This window comes from Bos indicus x Bos taurus, chromosome 4 (assembly GCF_003369695.1).
Source record: "Bos indicus x Bos taurus breed Angus x Brahman F1 hybrid chromosome 4, Bos_hybrid_MaternalHap_v2.0, whole genome shotgun sequence".
Taxonomy (NCBI): Eukaryota; Metazoa; Chordata; class Mammalia; order Artiodactyla; family Bovidae; genus Bos; species Bos indicus x Bos taurus.
Window position 1 is genome coordinate 7,476,233 of NC_040079.1, and position 15,680 is coordinate 7,491,912.

The 15,680-nt window shown below is 45.1% G+C and overlaps 4 non-coding genes across 4 annotated transcripts; 2 read left to right on the forward strand and 2 right to left on the reverse strand.

The window, feature by feature from the left end:
• Nucleotides 1–4,103: 4,103 nt before the first annotated feature.
• Nucleotides 4,104–4,175, forward strand: TRNAC-GCA. Its single transcript has one exon. It is a non-coding gene; the product is annotated as a tRNA-Cys (tRNA).
• A 1,602-nt stretch (nucleotides 4,176–5,777) lies between these two features.
• Nucleotides 5,778–5,849, forward strand: TRNAC-GCA. Its single transcript has one exon. It is a non-coding gene; the product is annotated as a tRNA-Cys (tRNA).
• A 4,916-nt stretch (nucleotides 5,850–10,765) lies between these two features.
• On the reverse strand, nucleotides 10,766–10,837 carry TRNAC-GCA. The gene has a single exon. It is a non-coding gene; the product is annotated as a tRNA-Cys (tRNA).
• A 1,228-nt stretch (nucleotides 10,838–12,065) lies between these two features.
• TRNAC-GCA lies at nucleotides 12,066–12,137 on the reverse strand. Its single transcript has one exon. It is a non-coding gene; the product is annotated as a tRNA-Cys (tRNA).
• Between the last annotated feature and the right edge of the window lie 3,543 nt (nucleotides 12,138–15,680).

Below are 15,680 nucleotides of genomic sequence, written 5' to 3' on the forward strand. Positions count from 1 at the left end.
CATAAGGGTGGTGTCATCTGCATATCTGAGGTTATTGATATTTCTCCTGGCAATCTTGACTCCAACTTGTGCTTTTTCCAGCCCAGCGTTTCTCATGAGGTACTCTGCATATAAGTTAAATAAGCAGGGTGACAATATACAGCCTTGAAGTACTCCTTTTCCTATTTGGAACCAGTATGTTGGTCCATGTCCAGTTCTAACTGTTGCTTCCTGACCTGCATATAGGTTTCTCAAGAGGCAGGTCAGGTGGTCTGGTATTCCCATCTCTTTCAGAATTTTCCAGTTTATTGTGATCCACACAGTCAAAGGCTTTGGCATAGTCAATAAAGCAGAAATAGATGTTTTTCTGGAACTCTCTTGCTTTTTTGATGATCCAGCAGATGTTGGCTATTTGATCTCTGGTTCCTCTGCCTTTTCTAAAACCAGATGGAAGTTCACAGTTCACGTATTGCTGAAACCTGGCTTGGAGAATTTTGACATGACTTTACTAGCGTGTGAGATGAGTGCAATTGTGCGGTAGTTTGAGCATTCTTTGGCATTGCCTTTCTTTGGGATTGGAATGAAAACTGACCTTTTCCAGTCCTGTGGCCACTGCTGAGTTTTCCATATTTGCTGGCATGTTGAGTGCAGCACTTTCACAGCATCATCTTTCAGGATTGAAATAGCTCAACTGGAATTCCATCACCATCCACTAGCTTTGTTCATAGTGATGCTTTCTAAGGCCTACTTGACTTCACATTCCAGGATGTCTGGCTCTAGGTGAGTGATCACACCATCGTGATTATCTGGGTCATGAAGATCTCTTTTGTACAGTTCTTCTGTGTATTCTTGCCACCTCTTCTTAATATCTTCTGCTTCTATTAGGTCCATACCATTTCTGTCCTTTATCGAGCCCATCTTTGCATGAAATGTTCCCTTGGTATCTCTAATTTTGTTGAAGAGATCTCTAGTCTCTCCCATTCTGTTGTTTTCCTCTATTTCTTTGCATTGATCGCTGAGGAAGGCTTTCTTATCTCTCCTTGCTATTCTTTGGAACTCTCCCATTTGAATGCAGAGTTCCAAAGAATAGCAAGGAGAGATAAGAAAGCCTTCCTCAGTGTCCTTTAATAGTAGAATAGATAAATAAAACTTCCTGAATTCTAATAATGTAGAAAATAAAACACTTAAAAGGAAGTTTAAACTGAGTGACCAAGAGACAATAGGTATTAGGTCCTAAGGGCAGGAGTGAAACGGGTCCTGAACGTCAGGACTGATAACCAGGTGAGTCTCCACCCTGTGGGTGTGAGAGGGTCAGGTTGCAGTAGGTCAGAGCATTGGTGAGGAACACTTTTCTGAAGAGTTGAGTCCTGAAGATCATCCTTAAGTCTAGCTAAGGGGCTTCACAAGGTCCACTCAGCGCCTTGGTCCACATATCCCAGAGTTGGGGTTTGCAGTGAGGTGTGTCCAGCACAAAGCTCTGCAGGTGGAGAGGAGCCGACTGCTCTTGGGAATCCACTTGTTTGACCGGAATGGGTGGAAATAGAAGGCACCAGAGTATTTTCCCCCAGGCCATGCAGGAGACAGCCTTTTTGCAGCAAATCAAATTCTGTGCAATGACGATCACAGGCCCCAGCAGAGAGAGTCTGAGCAACACAGGTCGTGGAACGCCAGGAGAAGAATGCTTTGCCAGGTCACGGGAGCAGTGGAATGGTCCCGATGGAGGCCTGGGAGGAATTTCATGGAAACGCCGGAGGAGTCATTTCAAATACTTGCCAGGCCCAGGGAAAGCAAATATTATCTTACTACAGTTCTGATCAAGGGAGAACCTTCTCATTCTCCTCACCTCTGTCCCTTCCCTTCTCCCCACTCCTTGGGCCAGGAAAGAAGTCTGGAGGAGGAGAAAGAGGAAGGGCTATGTCTCAGCTCCTCCCACTTCTAGGGGTGGAGAGAAGTTGAAGGCAGTCCTGCAGGAATCCCCTGGTGGTGTAGTGGTAGTGACCCTGCGCAGTCAGGGCAGAGGCCCAGGTTTCATCCCTGGGTGTGGAGTTAATGACCAAGGAAAAAACGGAAGGAAGAAGGCTTCAGGTTATTGATTATTACAGGAGGCGGAGCTTTTTTTAGCAGCACCACGCAGCTTGTGGGATCTCATTGAACTGGCCATGCACTGAAAGCACCCCAACCACTAGGCCACCAGGGAACTCTCGAGATTGGCCGTTTTAATTACGAATTCAGGAGGCAACCGCAGGACTTTCTGCTACCTATGCATGATCTTTAAATCACTTGGCAGGGGAATTCCCTGGCAGTCCAGTGGTGAGGACCCCACGCTTCCACTGCAGGGGGCAGGGGTTCCACTGCTGGTCAGGGAAGTTTCTGCATGCCACATGGCACAACTAAAGTTTAAAAAGTCACTTGGGCAATAGAAACAGCTCATTGAGAAAGTTTAAAGGGATAGTGAAAGCAAAAATGAAGTTGCTTTTACTATTACACTTTTGTTCTACAAGTTCAATGTACTAGATACAAGAGCAACAAAGATAGCTCTCAAAAATATGATGTCATGTGCAAAAGAATTCAAGCTACTGGAATTCCCAGGGGTTGGACTCTGCACTTCCACTGCAGGGGGCCTGGGTTTGATCCATGTTGGGGGAGCTAAGAGCCCTGCAGAACAATAGATTCTGCATTACCCCATTTGGATTTAGTAAAGATACAGAGAACAACGCTAAATCCTGTTACTGAATATAGAAGTAATAAAAATGGGACTTGTACCTCAAATACATGAAGTGGTCAAAATTCAACCAAAAAAATCCAATTAGAAAATGGGCAAAAACATATGGGCAGACATTTCAGAGAAAAGGATATACAGATGGCAAAGAAGCACTTGAAGAAGCATCATCATCATTACCCATCAGGGAAACGCAAACTGGAACCACAGTGGAGTGTCGCTGCACACCTAGAGCATGACCAAAATTAAAAAGGTGATGGCACCAAATGCTGGTGAGGATTCAGACAAACTGGGCCACTTGTGTACTGCAGGAATGTAAAGTGGGACAAGCACTCTGGAAAACCGTTTGGTAAGTTCTTACAAAACTAAATGTATGCTTATCTATGTGATGGTTAATTTTGTGTGTCCACTTGACTGGGCCACGGGGTGCCCAGATACCTCGTCAAATTTGGTGGGTCTGTGAGGGTGTTTTTGGATGAGATTGATGCCAGGGGAAGGCAGTTGCTGTATCATGAGGATGCCCTGTTGTGTTGGAATCAGGCCTCCTGCCAACAGCTCATGAGGAATAGTCCTTTTTTCTAACAGTCGTGAGAGTGAGCAGGTTAGAGTGACTCCTCCCACCCCAATTGAACCATCAGATGGTTGCAGCCCCAGCTGACATCTTATCCACAGCCTCATGAGAGACTCTGAACCAGAATTGCCCAATTCAGCCACACCCAGATTCCAGAGTCTGAAATTTGCATGATATGATGAAGACTTACTGCTCTAAGGCGCTAAGTTTGGGGGTATGTTGTTAGGCACCAATATCGAGTTAATATCGAGTCCTTCTACCTTCAACCCCACACTGCCCTAGCATCAACCAAACCCCTGGAACACTTTGGGGAATGACACAAAAGACGATGACTGGGCAATGAGAGAGAAACCCAAAGACACAAAAAGTTCTGAAAATTGACATCAGCGTGGATGGCAGGGGATTGCTAAAGGAAAGACAGGGAGGAGAAGTGAGCGGTGGTGGGAAGGATACATGAGACTGAAGGCTGAAGTAACGGTTCAAAAATTCAAGGGCCTTATACAGACACGGAATCTGGAGGTGAGCTGGGAGAGAGGGTCAGCTTTCTGACCTACAGAATGTAGCTACCTTCAGCTACATTACAAGTTATTTGAAAGTGATTGCAACTGAAAAGCTGCTGCTGAACATCTGGGCTTCATCTTAAGGTAGAGACTTCAGGGACCTTCCAAGTCGGAGGCAAGAAATGATGGTCCTTTTCGGAAAAAGAGGATGGTTATGGTATAAAGGGGGACGTGTACAGTTGAGCAGGACTGATGACTCTCCTGAGTCTGAATGGCAGCCTGTCTGAGTGGAATTGTAAAGAACTTTGGTAATTACACACTCCTTTTGTTACCTGGGGGTATAGCTCAGTGGTAGAGCATTTGACTGCAGATCAAGAGGTCCCTGGTTCAAGTCCGGGTGCCCCCTTTGAGAGTTCCCTTTTCCTCCTTGTGCTGAATTGACACTATGGAGTCTTAGAGACCACTCTCAAAGGAGAGCCCGGCTGGAATACCCAGATGGCCACCCTTATGATTCAGGCTCCAGTCAGACACTCAGCACTACCTTGATCAAGGACAAGACCAAACCCATCCCCTGTTTCCTGGGGCCCTAGTGGTTTCAGATTCTGTATTATCTAGGGTCCAGTCCAGAGACAAAAACTGCACTGGTCATTTTAACAGAATTTAATATAAATAGTTGCTACTCTGTGTGTCAGTTTCCTAGGGCTGCTGTAACAAAGTGCCACAAAATAGATGGCTTTAAACAATAAGCATTTACTGTCTCACAGTTATGGAGGCTACAAGACTGAAATCCAGGACTGGGGTCCCTCTGCAGACTCTCAGGGAGGCACCTAACTGGCTTCCTCCTAGCATCTGGTGGTGGCTGGCAATCCTCAGCATCCCTTGGCTTGTAGACACATCACACCAATCTCAGCCTCAGTGTTCACATGGCTGCATTCTCCCCGTGTGTCTCTCCTCTTCTTATAAGGACTCCATCTGACTCGATTAAGGGCCCACTCGAATCCGCCGTGATCTCGTCTTAACTAACCACATCTTTGATGCCCTTCTGTGAGTAAGGACACATTCTGAGGTTTGGGAGGCTAGGATTCAACACATCTTTTTGGGGAGGGGGACAAAATTGAATCAGAAATCAGAGAACAGAAAGGGCGAGAGGAAGCCTAAGTATCAGGGAGGGAGGATCTGCAAGAAGCCTCTCCCACTCCCGGGCTGTGGACACAGTAAGAGGAGGATGAAGTCTGGTCTTACAAGTCCGGGGAGAATCTCTGTAGATCCAGGACTCCTACCCCTAGGGAGGTGCTAGTGTCCCTGGGGAGACCCGACAAAGCTGGCCTGTGAGCACCAATCTGCAGGCGGCAATCTTCTGGGATGGACTGTCACTGCCAGGTGAAACAGACAGGAACCCAGCGGGCAGGAAGGACAGCTACTCTTGCCCAGCAGCGTTCCCCAGAGCCCTGGGGCAGGACCAACCAGGCAGCCAGCTGGCAAAGGACAAGAGAGGTTTACAGAGACCAGATCCCAAAGCAGGACATGGGAACTCGGACTGAGAGCTTAGAGACAGTCACTGCTTCCGACAGTTCATCTCACCCAACAGTGAAAGGGTTGACTCTATGGAGATTTGGGGCAACGAGAGAGAAGCCAGCCTGCGTCCTAGGGTGTGGCATTGTGCAGAGACCTCTGACCTATATCCGGTCCGTGTGTGTCCTGTCTCCAAGGTGCTGTATGCTTGGCCAGGCCACTGGGGACTTTGGGTTTCAGGCGCTCAGCACGAAACCTCTATTGGTCCTTCCAGCCTCAGGGCAATGCTCCCCAGGTTACGCCCTCCTCCAGGACTGACAGTGCAGAGGTTATGAGCTCTGGGAGAAAGGAACCTGTTGCTTCTACTGGGGCAGGGAGGTGAGTTAGCAGTAGAGCAGGTCAGGCCACCCAGCAAACCCATCCTGACGGGCACCTCGGGCAGCTCGGGGTGTGGCAGCACAGGCAAAGGTGCTAATTGGACCTGGCTAGCATGGCAGGGGGTATAGCTCAGGGGTAGAGCATTTGACTGCAGATCAAGAGGTCCCCAGTTCAAATCTGGGTGCCCCCTACTCTTTTAGTCACTTAAAGTGGGAGAGTTCCAATTTTCTCTCCTCTTGCTGGTTCTTGCTTCTGTAGCAGGTGCAGAGGAGACCCCTCTGACCCTTGCAAGGCAGCTCTGCTCAGATGATGCATTTGTCCTCCTCCTCTGATCCTCCCCAGGTCTTCCACAAGATCCAGTGTGTACGCTGATCTCCTGGCTGAAGATGAGGACTTTGTCCTTTGAAGGTAGCAAGAGGGAAATCTGAGATCACCGACAGAGGAAGAATAGCTGAACTGCTGACTGACTTCTCAACAATTGCAAAAGAAGCCAGAAGCTACTGCAGTAACACAAGCAATATGTTGAGAGGAGACAACAGCCAGCTTAGAATTCTATTCACAGCCAAACCATTCTTTGCGAACAGACGCAAGCTGTTGGAGAGCGTACGGCCAACAGACGCTCACTAAAGAAAATTCTAAAATACATGCTTTGGAGAAAAGAAAAATGATTCCATATGGGAGCTCTGAGATGCAAAAGGGATGTTGAACAATGAAACTGGTAGATATGCTAGTAGATCTAAAAGTCATTGCCCAAAGAATGTTAATGTTTAATTTATACACTTTTTTTTAAAAAGATAGAATGAAAATACTGGCTAACAATAATATTTTAGGAAAGCGCTGACAAGAATTAAGATGTCTTTATGTCATCTGGGAAGAAGATGAAGATACTAACTTTAGAGTTTTAAAGTTTACATGCAGAAATTTCTAGTGTATCATTCTAAAAGTTGTAATTTTGCCAAGCAAAAGGGGGTATGGAAATGGAGGGTATATATTGGTAGTCTTGCTAAGCACTCATTAATTCTAATATTTTGTTGATTCTTTTAGATTTCCTATGCAGATGATCATGTCATCTAAGAAACTTGAAATTTCTATTTCTTCTTTCCAATCTTTATTTCTCCTCTTTTTCTTTCCTTATTATAATGACTAGGACCACAAATATCATGTTGAATTAATGTGTTGATGGTGGGTATCTTATTTTATTCTGATTTCAAATGAAAAGTTTTCAACATTGCACCATTAAGTACATGTTGTGTACTATACTTTTTGTAAATGGTCTTTATCACATTAAGGAATTTTACTTCAATTTCTAGTTTGCAAAAAAACTTCTTTTATCATGGATCAATGTAGAATTTTCTCAAAACCACACCTTTTTTGTATCTATTGAGATACTCGTATAATTTTTCTCCTTTAGTCTAGTAACATGGTGAATTACACTTACTGTATTTTATAAAATTAAACACAAATTTTCATTCCAGATATTAACCTACTCATTTTGATATATTTGTGGATTCAGTTAGACAATAATTAAACTTTTTTGCACAGCACCTATGTTTATGTGTGATATTGACATACATTTTTATACTATTCTTGTTGGGTTTTGGTATCAAGTTTGTGCTAGTCTCATAAAAGAAATTTTAGAATATATACATTTTTTCTATTCTTAGAAAGATTTTTATGTAAAAATAAAGTTATTTCTCATTAAGTATGTCATAAAACTCACCAGTAAAACCCTTATCTGAATTTGGGGGAGGGGGAATTTCAAATAACTGTTTTAATAAAATAACTATTTAAGACTTAGAGGACTAGTCATCTTTTCTGTTTCTTCCTGTGTCAGCTTTGGTAAGTTGTAGTGTTTTTAAAGTACTTGCTAAATTTCCACATAACGTAATCATAAAGTCCTTGTATTCTTAAAACATGACGGATGGATTCAGACTCTAGATCGTAACGGAGTGACCTTGGCAAACATGTTTAACTCTCTCAGTCTTAGCTTTGTCATATATAAAATGGGCATGATAATAGAAATGAGCAAAATAATAGAGCCTAGTTTGTGGAGTTTTGTGAGAATAAATAAATTTAGTATTTTTTAAGTCTATAGAATAGTATCTTTCACATGGTAAGTTCTTTGTACAGGTTTGTTAGACTTAAAATTTTGTACATTAGTTTTCATAATGTTCTATGATTATTATTTTGAAGTCTAAAGACTGTGCAGCTTTTCTTTCTAATTCCTGCTTTTGGTTAATTTTGTCTGCTGTCTTATTTTTCTTATCAGTTTCATCAAAAGTTAATTTTGCTCTTCAAAGGCAAACTTTTGGTTTTGGCAGTCATCTCTGCTGTGTGTTTGTTTTCCATTTCATTGATTTCTTTTCCTGTATTTCCTCTGTTTCTCATAGTATTCTTTAATCCAGTTTTCCCCCTAACTTTTTAGATGGATTCTTGATTTATGTTTATTCTTCTTTTCTAGTATATTCCTCAAAGCTGTATTTCTCTAAATGGTGATTTAGTATCTGTCAATGGATAAACAGATAACAAAAATGTGGTATGTCTATATACACAGTGGATTATTATTCAGCCATTAGAAAGAAGGAAATCCTGCTGTCCACAATAACATGGATGGAACTGGAGGGCGTTGTGCTAAGTGAAATAAGCCAGGCAGGAAAAGACAAATACTGTATGGTATCATATGTGGAATCTAAAATAAAAACTTGAGGACTTTTTTTCTTGAAGAAACAAAACAATTCAACTTCATTTTTAAAAAACTTTTGGTGGTGTCACACAGCATAAGGGATTGTGTTTCCCTGACCAGGGATCAAACCTGTGCCCCCTGCATTGGAGTCAGAGTCTTAACCACTAGACCATCAGGGAAGTTCCCAGCTGTGAGTTCTTGCAGTGACTGTTTTCTTCCAGTTCACCTGACTCAGGATCCCAGCCCAAAGACAGAGACGCTTCTCCCAGTGTCTCTACTCCAGGTGGGGCAGAATCCTGACGTTCACCCCCCTGGTCCTGAGAGGCTTCCACAAGTTCCATGAGCATCCCAGTTGCCTCTTTTGGACTGAAAAATTCACACTCAGGGCCAAAGCAGCCTGTAGTTTGGAGCTTTACCTTCCTGTTTTCCCATCATTTTCAAATCTCCACCTCGCATTGTCTGTCTAAAGTTAGCTCTTTGATTCTTTTAATGAGCTGCTTTTAATAGTTTTCCAGCCTTTTAATTTGTCTTCATAGGAAAGAGTGCTTCAAATTACCTTGTGCATTAAGGAATGCTGTGCTGTGCTTAGTCGCTCAGTCATGTCTGACTCCTTGTGACCCCATGGACTATGGCCCACCAGGCTCCTCTGTCCATGGGATTTCCCAGGCAAGAATACTGGAGTGGGTTGCCATTCCCTTCTCCAGGGGATATTCCTGACCCAGGAACTGAACCCAGGTCTCCTGCTTTGCAGGCTGATTCTTTACTGACTGAGCTACGAGGGAATCTTTTATACCATTTATTCTTTTGTTTTGTTTTACTAAGATTTTTTTTTCATTACTAACGTTTTTCTCATTTATTCATTGCCTGAACATATAAGTATTCATTGAGCATCTACTTTGTCTAGATACAATGAAAAACGTAAAATGGAAAACAAAGAACACACCATCCCTGCCTTCTTGGAGCTTATAGTCAATCTATTAGAGGAGAAATGACGTCACATAGTCATACCAAGTGACGTGAAGAGACAGTGCTGAGAAATATAATGCATTTAACAATAAGCATATGTAGTCTTCCGAAATCGAGTTAAGGGAGTAGTAGGAGAGGCACAGCATAACGGAACTAGAGTTCCTAGTCAGTTCAATAAAGGAGCAAAGAGTTCAACTGGAAATTTTTTAATACTATCATTATTTGCCAAAGACATGATTGTGAATATAGACATAGAATCTGATATGCTATTAGAACTAATAAATTAATACCAAGTTTGCCAGAAGCATGGTGAGTAAACAAAAATCCATTCTATTTCTCCATGCTAGTAGTAAAAAAAGAAAATATAATTTTAACATGGGTCCTTATACCATTTATATGTCTTAAAAATTTCATCTGGACTTTTAGATACATTGTTTTGGCCACCTGATGCAAAGAGCCAACTCTTTGGAAAAGACCCTGATGCTGGAAAAGATTGATGATGAGGGCAAGAGGAGAAGGGAGCAACAGAGGATGAGATGGTTGGATGGCATCACTGACTCAGTGGACATGAGTTTGAGCAAGCTTTAGGAGATGGTGAAGGACAGGAAAGCCTGGCGTGCTGCAGTCCTTGGGGGGTTGCAAAGAGTTGGACACGACTTAGCAACTGAACAGCTACTTCTAGGCATTCTCACTAAGGAAATACAGATTGAGAGTAAAAAACTAGAAAGTGTGGGGTACTTCCCTGGGAGTCCAGTGGTTAAGACTTTGCCTTCCAATGCAGGGGCGTGGGTTCCATCCCATCAGGAGAACTAAGATCCCACATGCCTCATGGCCAAGAAAACAAAACATGAAACAAAAATAGTATTGTGACAAATTCAATAAAGACTTTAAAATTGGTCCTCATCAAAGGAAAAAAAAGAAAGAAAGAAAGAAAATGCGGTAGGAGAAAAAGGAGGGTGAAGTGGTCAAATCTGTTGTGGGAGCAACACCTCGAGAAATTCCCAGGGAGAGGAAAGAGGTTTTGCTTTTACCATGGTTTTCCAATCTTTACAGTCACCTCTGGAAACTAGGAAGATGTATAAGCACCCTCCATACTTCTCAAGGGGTAGCAGCAAGAGCAAACAGCTAACCTTCTGCCTGGAGGCTACGGTGAGGCTGAGGAGATGAGAATGTGCAGTCTGCACACCTGCCAGGAAGGACAAGAGCCCCTGGGGGAGTTGGGGGTGGGCTTCAGCCCCCTGAAGAAGACCACTTCTTCAGCCTCTTCTGAGAAATATGACCCCCTAATCTACTGTCTGTATCATGGTCAGGGGAAAATACTTGGAGCTAGTCCTAGTGTGAACCCTGAATTTTTGTAACAAGACATAGCATGTCAATTTAATGTTCAAATGTGGGAAGGAAGGGAAGGGGCTGAAATTACAGCCTCTGCTTCAGTAACTGAAAAATGTCAGCAAAGCAGGGGGCACCTGGATTTGAACCAGGGACCTCTTGATCTGCAGTCAAATGCTCTACCCCTGAGCTATACCCCCTCTTCTGACTGACCTTGCATTAGCACCTTTTCACCCTTGGCACTGCAGCCAGGCTCTGTGCCTAGCCTTCACTTTGCTGTTTCCACACGTCCCAGGAGGTGGCAAGTCTTCTCTGCTGTAGTCTACTTTCCCATCTCCCCCCTCCAGCCCTCCTCTTCCTCAGGCCATGGTCATGGCACCACCCTTTACACCTGGAAAGGTCATTTGAGTCTATACTAGTGTTTCTACCTCAGCCAGCACATTCGCATCAAGACAAGACTGGTTGGTTCTGGGTCTTTAGTGAACCTCAGACTCGGTGCCTCCGCTATACTCTGAGGACTCAAGAAGGGTGCTCATGGTTTCACTCACTCGTTCATTCACTCAACAGACACTCATGAAGGTGTTAGGTGCCAGGCTCTATCATCCATGTTGAGGCCACAGAGACGAATACATTGTTCCCGTTCTTCAGAGTCTTAATTCAAATAGAAGACGAGTCTATGAACTGAAGTATTTGCAAAGAGTGGCGGAAGCCCAAGCAGAGAGCTGTAGGAGCCGGAAGGGAGAGCTGGGAAGTCAGGAGGGGCTTCCAGAGGCAATGGTCGAGGAATTTGCTGGAAGAAGCAGCTGGAGAGGCTTTCCAGACAAAGGAGGAGTGAAAACACAGACACATAACTGGGTCAGGTGTGTCTGGAGCTCAGACAGGCTCGAGGCTGACGTCACACGGAGACTATGCTCATCAGCCCAGGAGACACTACAGAAGTCAGTGAGGGGGACTGCTAATGAGAGGGACTCAGCCATCACGACTGTCAGTGGAGGAAGGCTTGTGACACAGCGCAACCAGTCATAACCCCAGTTAATTAAAACCCTAATGTCTAATTCTAGACACGAGGAGGTGCACAGGTTTGCCCAGGTAATGTGAAGAACCCCTTTCGTGTGTACTAGAACACCATTATGGTGTACCCCAGGAAACCAGGTGGCACAGTGGTAAAGAATCCAGCTGCCAGTGCAGGAGACACAAGAGACGTGGGTTCAATCCCTGGGTCAGGAAGATCCCCTGGAAATGGAAAAGGCAACCCCCTCCAGTATCCTTGCCTGGGAAATTCCATGGACAGAAGAGCCTGTGGGCTACAGTCCATGGAGTGACAACGAGCTGACACAACTGAACAGTGCGTTATGGAGTACCCCAGGGCTTCCTAATTGGTTTTGTATTTTTTTATATTTACTACTTGTCACAGAAAAAGTGTTAACAAGGGGGCACCTGGATTTGAACCAGGGACCTCTTGATCTGCAGTCAAATGCTCTACCACTGAGCTATACCCCCAGATCTGTGTTTAGTGTTAATTGCACCTCTTGATCTGGGCACCTGACTTTCTTACAGCCCTGCTCCCGAGAGCAGGCAGCTTGCCCCATGACAGCCTGGCTCTCCCTGCCATCGCTCATTCACTCATCCACCCCTAAACACCTACTCGCCAGCTTCTGTGTGCCAGATACACCCCTCTCCTTCCATTTCTCTGGCTCTGTCTACCTGGGCCACCCCAGTGCCATCTGCCTTGCAATGGGCGGTCAGTGGCTTTCCCCACCTAACAGAACTGTGGTCCCTCGTCCTCTCCTGCACTAGGGTGCTGAGGAGCAGAGGGGCCCCTGCCCAGGCAGGGGAGCAGGGACAAGAACTTGGCCAGAACTCCACCCCCGAGGACAGCTGACCCCCTCCTTCTCCCTTTACCATGCACTTCATTCTCTCAGCCCCCTTCATCCGCTCAACCTGCAAATATGGTGGAGAAATAAGGTGAGCCAGCTCTGGGTTCCATCTCCAGGAGGAAATTGATTTGCGGAGGGGGTGAAACACCATGAGAACTTGCTGGTAAATTCCCAGGGTATGGAAGACAGTGGGCAACAAGCTTCATAGCAGAGGGCAGGCGGCTCTGCATGAGCAGTGGGAACAGGGAGGCAGCTGGGGAGGGGGGTCCTCTCATCCGAAAGGCTGGGTGTCGGTGTGGCAGAGAGCTGGACTCCCCGTCCCCCACCACTGACGGAGAAGCCCAAGCAGGCTTTGAGTCCCCCATCAACTCTTCCCAGGGCCCCATCCTCTCCACATGGAAGTGTCTGCAGGAAAGTCTACAAGGCTCATGGGCTTTGGTGGTTGTGGTGGTTTAGTCTCTAAGTCGTGTCCAACTCTTGCTACCCCATGGACTGTAGCCCACCAGGCTCCTCTGTCCATGGGATTCTCCAGGCAAGAACACTGGAGTGGGTTGCCATGCCCTCCTCCAGGGGATCTTCCTGACCCAGGGATCAAACCCGGGTCTCCTGCATTTCAGGCAGTTGGGGAAGTAGCTATTTTGTCCAGAAATACTGAAGAGGGACCTAGTCCCCATGGACTGTTTTGTGGCAAGTTTTCCTGGCACCTGAAGTGACTGCACACCTACTGTGCCCTCTGCATCTCTTAAGGCCACTGGGACCCACCTTCCTCCATTGATATTTTCAGATTAAGCTTCCATATGGGAAGGGGGAGGGGGTGGGAAGAGTGGGGCGAGCGGGGGGAGGGGTGGGAGGTGGCACCAGCTCCAGCACAGCTGACGGAGCTGGAACTGGTCCCTGACCAGGTGTCCTGGGGCCCAACCCCTTATATGAGCCCTCTCCCTGGCCAGGTGAGCCCAGGTCAGCCCAGCCTGGGGGGCACTTTCCCTGGCAGCACAGCCTGGCAAAGACCTGGCAGGAGGTCACTGGCCAGCTCCTGCTCCACGTCAGACCCCCAGCCTGCAGTCTCCACCCCATGACGCTGCCTGCCACTCCAGACCCCCCAGGAAGTGGACTTCTTTGACAAGCTCTGCTAGGAAACGGGCAGAAGTAGCAAAGAGCATGCATCCCAGGCTTGGAGGGACAGGCCCAGGGGAGACAGCGTTCCATGGGCTCCCCTTGGGAGGTAGGGCCACCAAGAGGATACACCCTGAGGACAGTCTGTGAGAAAGACCAAACCACAGAGACACTGCGATACGAAGGGGTAGTTCTCCCAGATTGTTCTAGTTAATAAAGCAGAGTCGAAATGTTCAGTATGTTCAGTTACTCAGGAAAGCAAAACCTGGGTTCTAAGCTCTGTGCAAGTGAAGAGAGTTCTTAGGACTTACCTGGTGGTCCAGTGGCCGAGATTCCGCACTCCAATGCAGGGGGCCCAGGTTTGATCCACAGTCAGGGAATTAGATCCCACATGCTGCAACTAAGACCCAGTGCAGCCAAATAAATAAATAAATGTTTAAAAAGAGAGAGAGAGGGTTCTTGCTGAGCCGCAGTCACAAGAACCACTCCTCTGATGGGAGAGAGGACAGAGATGAGCAGCCAGAGGGCCCTCTACCCATTTGTTGCACAAAATGTTCAAAGGATGCTTTATGTTGGAAAAGAACCTGACAGTTTTTACATTGCTACACCATAAAACAGAAATATTTTGACTTTTACTTAACAAATTTCATGAAATGTTTCATTATTATATCATATTTTCAACCATTAAGGAAAACTGTCGTCTTTAGGTTGGTGGTGTGGCTTTTAGTTAGACAAAAATTTCTCAGATATGATGCCAGAAGCTCAATTGATTTGTCTTCAAAATTAAGAACATCTGCTCTTTGTAAGACACCGTTAGGAGAATGAAAAGACAAGTCACAGTCCGGGAGAAAGTATTAGCAAGCCATAGCTGATACAAGCCCAGCACCATAATATGTTCACAACTCGTCATAAGAAGACAAACCACCCAAATGAAGAAATGGATGAAAGATGTGAGCAGATACTTCACTACAGAAGATATATGATGGCAATAAGCACCCAAAAATGCCATCAGCGTCATTAGTAGTTAGAGAAATGCACATTAAAACCACATGAGTTACTACATGAGTTGGGCTGAAAAGTTCATTCAGGTTTTCCCATAATATTGCATGGAGATAACTGACTGAACTTTTTGGCCAACCCAATACTACATTACATTGGAACATAAATGAGAAAGATTGACCATAACAAGTGTTGGTGAGGATGTGGGGAGACCAGAAGATTCATACGCTACTGTGCAAGCACAAAATGGTATAACCACTTTGGAAAACAGTTTGGCAGTTTCTTAAAAAATGAAACATACTCCTAGCATAGGATCTAGCTGTTCCACTCCTAAGTACTTAGCTGAGAGAATTGAAAGCATTTATCCAGGTGCTTGTGCACAAAAGTCACAGTAATGTTTTCGGTAAAGCCCAAAATTGAAACAACTCAAACGTTTATCCACAGGTGAGGGAATAAACAAATTGTGGTGTATGCATGAAATGGAACATTTCTCCTCAATAACAATGAATGATCAATACACACTACAATAGGCTTGCATCTCAAATAATTACCTTGAGTAAAAGAAACCAGACCAGAAGAGAGAGTGTATGCACAGAGAGAGAAAGAGTACAGATGGCTTGATTCCGTTTATATGAAATTCTAGAAAATTAATTTTCAAAACTCAAATGAATCTGTGGCAAGATCAGTCGTTGCCTGGGGTGTTGACAATAGTCTAAGGGACTATTAATAGTATTTTAATAGCATCCATCTGGTCAAAGCTATGGTTTTTCCAGTGGTCATGTATGGATGTGAGAGTTGGACTATAAAGAAAGCTTAGTGCCAAACAATTGATGCTTTTGAACTGTGGTGTTGGAGAAGACTCTTGAGAGTCCCTTGGACTGCAAGGAGATCCAACCAGTCCATCCTAAAGGAGACCAGTCCTGGGTGTTCATTGGAAGGACTGATGCTGAGGCTGAAACTCCAGTACTTTGGCCACTTCATGAGAAGAGTTGACTCATTGGAAAAGACCCTGATGCTGGGAGGGATTGGGGACAGGAAGAGAATGGGATGACAG